We start from the raw sequence: 7,976 nt of genomic DNA on the forward strand, positions 1-7,976 counted from the left end.
AGTTTCGAGACTCGAACTGAAGACCAGCAAAACTAGATGGCTCGTGCTGCCGATCTGGCCACGAAGCTTCGTACCCGCAGCGCGTCTGAATGGTCTAAGACTCTCATTATGATTATCCACTAAAAGTTTTAACGTGGTGTCAATCTGGTCTAAATGCACAATGTTTTGAATAGGAATGAATTCTGCGCATGTGCGTGAACTCGACTCCTAAAATTGCTCTTGAATATAGAAATATTTTGACAATACATTTTATTTTAGTAGTTCGACATTTGGAAAAGTTCGTAGTAAGTGTGGGAATAAAGGATAAAAATATCTAAAAAAAAATGTAAAAAAAAGAAATGAAAAATATATTTAAAAAGTTCTCAGTTTCGAGATTCGAACTGAAGACCAGCAAAACTAGATGGCTCGTGCTGCCGATCTGGCCACGAAGCTTCGTACCCGCAGCGCGTCTGAATGGATTAAGACTCTCATTATGATTATCAACTAAAAGATTTAACGTGGTGTCATTCTGGTCTAAAAGCACATTGTTTTGAATAAGAATGAATTCTGCGCATGTGCGTGAACTCGACTCCTAAAATTTCTCTTGAATATAGAAATATTTTGACATAAAATTTTATTTTAGTAGTATAAGATTTGGAAAAGTTCGTAGTAAGTGTGGGAATAAAAGATAAAAATATCTAAAAAAAATGTAAAAAAAAAGAAAAGAAAAATATATTTAAAAATTTCTCAGTTTCGAGACTCGAACTGAAGACCAGCAAAACTAGATGACTCGTGCTGCCGATCTGGCCACGAAGCTTCGTACCGCCAGCGATTCTGACATTTCTAAGACTCTCATTATGATTATCCACTAAAAGTTTTGAAGTGGTGTCATTCTGGTCTAAAAGCACAATGTTTTGAATAGGAATGAAATCTGCGCATGTGCGTGAACTCGACTCCTAAAATTTCTCTTGAATATAGAAATATTTTGACATAAAATTTTATTTTAGTAGTATAAGATTTGGAAAAGTTCGTAGTAAGTGTTGGAATAAAGGATAAAAATATTTTTAAAAAATGTAAAAAAATGAAAAATATATTTAAAAAGTTCTCAGTTTCGAGACTCCAACGGAAGACCAGCAAAACTAGATGGCTCGTGCTGCCGATCTGGCCACGAAGCTTCGCACCCGCAGCGCGTCTGAATGGATTAAGACTCTCATTATGATTATCAACTAAAAGATTTAACGTGGTGTCATTCTGGTCTAAAAGCACATTGTTTTGAATAAGAATGAATTCTGCGCATGTGCGTGAACTCGACTCCTAAAATTTCTCTTGAATATAGAAATATTTTGACATAAAATTTTATTTTAGTAGTATAAGATTTGGAAAAGTTCGTAGTAAGTGTGGGAATAAAGGATAAAAATATCTAAAAAAAATGTAAAAAAAAGAAAAGAAAAATATATTTAAAAAGTTCTCAGTTTCGAGATTCGAACTGAAGACCAGCAAAACTAGATGGCTCGTGCTGCCGATCTGGCCACGAAGCTTCGCACCCGCAGCGCGTCTGAATGGATTAAGACTCTCATTATGATTATCAACTAAAAGATTTAACGTGGTGTCATTCTGGTCTAAAAGCACATTGTTTTGAATAAGAATGAATTCTGCGCATGTGCGTGAACTCGACTCCTAAAATTTCTCTTGAATATAGAAATATTTTGACATAAAATTTTATTTTAGTAGTATAAGATTTGGAAAAGTTCGTAGTAAGTGTGGGAATAAAAGATAAAAATATCTAAAAAAAATGTAAAAAAAAAGAAAAGAAAAATATATTTAAAAATTTCTCAGTTTCGAGACTCGAACTGAAGACCAGCAAAACTAGATGACTCGTGCTGCCGATCTGGCCACGAAGCTTCGTACCCCCAGCGATTCTGACATTTCTAAGACTCTCATTATGATTATCCACTAAAAGTTTTGAAGTGGTGTCATTCTGGTCTAAAAGCACAATGTTTTGAATAGGAATGAAATCTGCGCATGTGCGTGAACTCGACTCCTAAAATTTCTCTTGAATATAGAAATATTTTGACATAAAATTTTATTTTAGTAGTATAAGATTTGGAAAAGTTCGTAGTAAGTGTTGGAATAAAGGATAAAAATATTTTTAAAAAATGTAAAAAAATGAAAAATATATTTAAAAAGTTCTCAGTTTCGAGACTCCAACGGAAGACCAGCAAAACTAGATGGCTCGTGCTGCCGATCTGGCCACGAAGCTTCGGACCCGCAGCGCGTTTGAATGGATTAAGACTCTCATTATGATTATCAACTAAAAGATTTAACGTGGTGTCATTCTGGTCTAAAAGCACATTGTTTTGAATAAGAATGAATTCTGCGCATGTGCGTGAACTCGACTCCTAAAATTTCTCTTGAATATAGAAATATTTTGACATAAAATTTTATTTTAGTGGTATAAGATTTGGAAAAGTTCGTAGTAAGTGTGGAAATAAAGGATAAAAATATTTTAAAAAAATGTAAAAAAAAGAAAAGAAAAATATATTTAAAAAGTTCTCAGTTTCGAGATTCGAACTGAAGACCAGCAAAACTAGATGGCTCGTGCTGCCGATCTGGCCACGAAGCTTCGTACCCCCAGCGATTCTGAATTTTCTAAGACTCTCATTATGATTATCCACTAAAAGTTTTAAAGTGGTGTCATTCTGGTCTAAAAGCACAATGTTTTGAATAGGAAAGAATTCTGCGAATGTGCGTGAACTCGACTCCTAAAATTTCTCTTGAATATAGAAATATTTTGACATAAAATTTTATTTTAGTAGTATAAGATTTGGAAAAGTTCGTAGTAAGTGTGGGAATAAAGGATAAAAATATCTAAAATAAAACTTAAAAAAAAGAAAAGAAAAATATATTGAAAAAGTTCTCAGTTTCGAGACTCGAACTGAAGACCAGAAAAACTAGATGGCTCGTGCTGCCGATCTGGCAACGAAACTTCGTACCCGCAGCGATTCTGAATGGTCTAAGACTCTCATTATGATTATCCACTAAAAGTTTTAACGTGGTGTCATTCTGGTCTAAAAGCACAATGTTCTGAATAGGAAAGAATTCTGCGCATGTGCGTGAACTCGACTCCTAAAATTTCTCTTGAATATAGAAATATTTTGACATAAAATTTTATTTTAGTACTATAAGATTTGGAAAAGTTCGTAGTAAGTGTGGGAATAAAGGATAAAAATATCTAAAAAAATGTAAAAAAAAGAAAAGAAAAATATATTTAAAAAGTTCTCAGTTTCGAGACTCGAACTGAAGACCAGCAAAACTAGATGGCTCGTGCTGCCGATCTGCCCACGAAGCTTCGTACCCGCAGCGATTCTGAATGGTCTAATACTCTCATTATGATTTGCCACTAAAAGTTTTAACGTGGTGTCATTCTGGTCTAAAAGCACAATGTTTTCAATAGGAATGAATTCTGCGCATGTGCGCGAACTCGGCTCCTAAAATTTCTCTTGAATATAGAAATATTTTGACATAAAATTTTATTTTAGTAGTATAAGATTTGGAAAAGTTCGTAGTATGTGTGGGAATAAAGGATAAAAATATCTAAAAAAATGTAAGAAAAAGAAAAGAAAAATATATTTAAAAAGTTCTCAGTTTCGAGACTCGAACTGAAGACCAGCAAAACTAGATGGCTCGTGCTGCCGATCTGCCCACGAAGCTTCGTACCCGCAGCGCGTCTGAATGGATTAAGACTCTCATTATGATTATCAACTAAAAGATTTAACGTGGTGTCATTCTGGTCTAAAAGCACATTGTTTTGAATAAGAATGAATTCTGCGCATGTGCGTGAACTCGACTCCTAAAATTTCTCTTGAATATAGAAATATTTTGACATAAAATTTTATTTTAGTAGTATAAGATTTGGAAAAGTTCGTAGTAAGTGTGGGAATAAAAGATAAAAATATCTAAAAAAAATGTAAAAAAAAAGAAAAGAAAAATATATTTAAAAATTTCTCAGTTTCGAGACTCGAACTGAAGACCAGCAAAACTAGATGACTCGTGCTGCCGATCTGGCCACGAAGCTTCGTACCCCCAGCGATTCTGACATTTCTAAGACTCTCATTATGATTATCCACTAAAAGTTTTGAAGTGGTGTCATTCTGGTCTAAAAGCACAATGTTTTGAATAGGAATGAAATCTGCGCATGTGCGTGAACTCGACTCCTAAAATTTCTCTTGAATATAGAAATATTTTGACATAAAATTTTATTTTAGTAGTATAAGATTTGGAAAAGTTCGTAGTAAGTGTTGGAATAAAGGATAAAAATATTTTTAAAAAATGTAAAAAAATGAAAAATATATTTAAAAAGTTCTCAGTTTCGAGACTCCAACGGAAGACCAGCAAAACTAGATGGCTCGTGCTGCCGATCTGGCCACGAAGCTTCGGACCCGCAGCGCGTTTGAATGGATTAAGACTCTCATTATGATTATCAACTAAAAGATTTAACGTGGTGTCATTCTGGTCTAAAAGCACATTGTTTTGAATAAGAATGAATTCTGCGCATGTGCGTGAACTCGACTCCTAAAATTTCTCTTGAATATAGAAATATTTTGACATAAAATTTTATTTTAGTGGTATAAGATTTGGAAAAGTTCGTAGTAAGTGTGGAAATAAAGGATAAAAATATTTTAAAAAAATGTAAAAAAAAGAAAAGAAAAATATATTTAAAAAGTTCTCAGTTTCGAGATTCGAACTGAAGACCAGCAAAACTAGATGGCTCGTGCTGCCGATCTGGCCACGAAGCTTCGTACCCCCAGCGATTCTGAATTTTCTAAGACTCTCATTATGATTATCCACTAAAAGTTTTAAAGTGGTGTCATTCTGGTCTAAAAGCACAATGTTTTGAATAGGAAAGAATTCTGCGAATGTGCGTGAACTCGACTCCTAAAATTTCTCTTGAATATAGAAATATTTTGACATAAAATTTTATTTTAGTAGTATAAGATTTGGAAAAGTTCGTAGTAAGTGTGGGAATAAAGGATAAAAATATCTAAAATAAAACTTAAAAAAAAGAAAAGAAAAATATATTGAAAAAGTTCTCAGTTTCGAGACTCGAACTGAAGACCAGAAAAACTAGATGGCTCGTGCTGCCGATCTGGCAACGAAACTTCGTACCCGCAGCGATTCTGAATGGTCTAAGACTCTCATTATGATTATCCACTAAAAGTTTTAACGTGGTGTCATTCTGGTCTAAAAGCACAATGTTCTGAATAGGAAAGAATTCTGCGCATGTGCGTGAACTCGACTCCTAAAATTTCTCTTGAATATAGAAATATTTTGACATAAAATTTTATTTTAGTACTATAAGATTTGGAAAAGTTCGTAGTAAGTGTGGGAATAAAGGATAAAAATATCTAAAAAAATGTAAAAAAAAAAGAAAGAAAAATATATTTAAAAAGTTCTCAGTTTCGAGACTCGAACTGAAGACCAGCAAAACTAGATGGCTCGTGCTGCCGATCTGCCCACGAAGCTTCGTACCCGCAGCGCGTCTGAATGGTCTAAGACTCTCATTATGATTATCAACTAAAAGTTTTAACGTGGTGTCATTCTGGTCTAAAAGCACAATGTTTTGAATAGGAATGAATTCTGCGCATGTGCGCGAACTCGGCTCCTAAAATTTCTCTTGAATATAGAAATATTTTGACATAAAATTTTATTTTACTAGTATAAGATTTGGAAAAGTTCGTAGTAAGTGTGGGAATAAAGGATAAAAATATCTAAAATAAAACTTAAAAAAAAGAAAAGAAAAATATATTGAAAAAGTTCTCAGTTTCGAGACTCGAACTGAAGACCAGAAAAACTAGATGGCTCGTGCTGCCGATCTGGCCACGAAGCTTCGTCCCCGCAGTGCTTCTGAATGGTCTAAGACTCTCATTATTATTATCCACTAAAAGTGTTAACGTGGTGTCATTCTGGTCTAAAAGCACAATGTTTTCAATAGGAATGAATTCTGCGCATGTGCGTGAACTCGACTCCTAAAATTTCTCTTGAATATAGAAATATTTTGACATAAAATTTTATTTTAGTAGTATAAGATTTGGAAAAGTTCGTAGTAAGTGTGGGAATAAAGGATAAAAATATTTTTAAAAAATGTAAAAAAAAGAAAAATATATTTAAAAAGTTCTCAGTTTCGAGACTCCAACGGAAGACCAGCAAAACTAGATGGCTCGTGCTGCCGATCTGGCCACGAAGCTTCGGACCCGCAGCGCGTCTGAATGGATTAAGACTCTCATTATGATTATCAACTAAAAGATTTAACGTGGTGTCATTTTGGTCTAAAAGCACATTGTTTTGAATAAGAATGAATTCTGCGCATGTGCGTGAACTCGACTCCTAAAATTTCTCTTGAATATAGAAATATTTTGACATAAAATTTTATTTTAGTAGTATAAGATTTGGAAAAGTTCGTAGTAAGTGTGGGAATAAAGGATAAAAATATCTAAAAAAAATGTAAAAAAAAAGAAAAGAAAAATATATTTAAAAATTTCTCAGTTTCGAGACTCGAACTGAAGACCAGCAAAACTAGATGACTCGTGCTTCCGATCTGCCCAAAAGCTTCGTACCCCCAGCGATTCTGAATTTTCTAAGACTCTCATTATGATTATCCACTAAAAGTTTTAAAGTGGTGTCATTCTGGTCTAAAAGCACAATGTTTTGAATAGGAAAGAATTCTGCGAATGTGCGTGAACTCGACTCCTAAAATTTCTCTTGAATATAGAAATATTTTGACATAAAATTTTATTTTAGTAGTATAAGATTTGGAAAAGTTCGTAGTAAGTGTGGGAATAAAGGATAAAAATATCTAAAAAAATGTTAAAAAAAAAGAAAAGAAAAATATATTTAAAAAGTTCTCAGTTTCGAGACTCGAACTGAAGACCAGCAAAACTAGATGGCTCGTGCTGCCGATCTGCCCACGAAGCTTCGTACCCGCAGCGCGTCTGAATGGTCTAAGACTCTCATTATGATTATCAACTAAAAGTTTTAACGTGGTGTCATTCTGGTCTAAAAGCACAATGTTTTGAATAGGAATGAATTCTGCGCATGTGCGCGAACTCGGCTCCTAAAATTTCTCTTGAATATAGAAATATTTTGACATAAAATTTTATTTTACTAGTATAAGATTTGGAAAAGTTCGTAGTAAGTGTGGGAATAAAGGATAAAAATATCTAAAATAAAACTTAAAAAAAAGAAAAGAAAAATATATTGAAAAAGTTCTCAGTTTCGAGACTCGAACTGAAGACCAGAAAAACTAGATGGCTCGTGCTGCCGATCTGGCCACGAAGCTTCGTCCCCGCAGTGCTTCTGAATGGTCTAAGACTCTCATTATTATTATCCACTAAAAGTGTTAACGTGGTGTCATTCTGGTCTAAAAGCACAATGTTTTCAATAGGAATGAATTCTGCGCATGTGCGTGAACTCGACTCCTAAAATTTCTCTTGAATATAGAAATATTTTGACATAAAATTTTATTTTAGTAGTATAAGATTTGGAAAAGTTCGTAGTAAGTGTGGGAATAAAGGATAAAAATATTTTTAAAAAATGTAAAAAAAAAGAAAAATATATTTAAAAAGTTCTCAGTTTCGAGACTCCAACGGAAGACCAGCAAAACTAGATGGCTCGTGCTGCCGATCTGGCCACGACGCTTCGGACCCGCAGCGCGTTTGAATGGATTAAGACTCTCATTATGATTATCAACTAAAATATTTAACGTGGTGTCATTCTGGTCTAAAAGCACATTGTTTTGAATAAGAATGAATTCTGCGCATGTGCGTGAACTCGACTCCTAAAATTTCTCTTGAATATAGAAATATTTTGACATAAAATTTTATTTTAGTAGTATAAGATTTGGAAAAGTTCGTTGTAAGTGTGGGAATAAAGGATAAAAATATCTAAAAAAAAATGTAAAAAAAAGAAAAGAAAAATATATTTAAAAAGTTCTCAGTTTC

This window comes from Argiope bruennichi, chromosome 7, assembly GCF_947563725.1.
Source record: "Argiope bruennichi chromosome 7, qqArgBrue1.1, whole genome shotgun sequence".
NCBI classification, from domain to species: domain Eukaryota; kingdom Metazoa; phylum Arthropoda; class Arachnida; order Araneae; family Araneidae; genus Argiope; species Argiope bruennichi.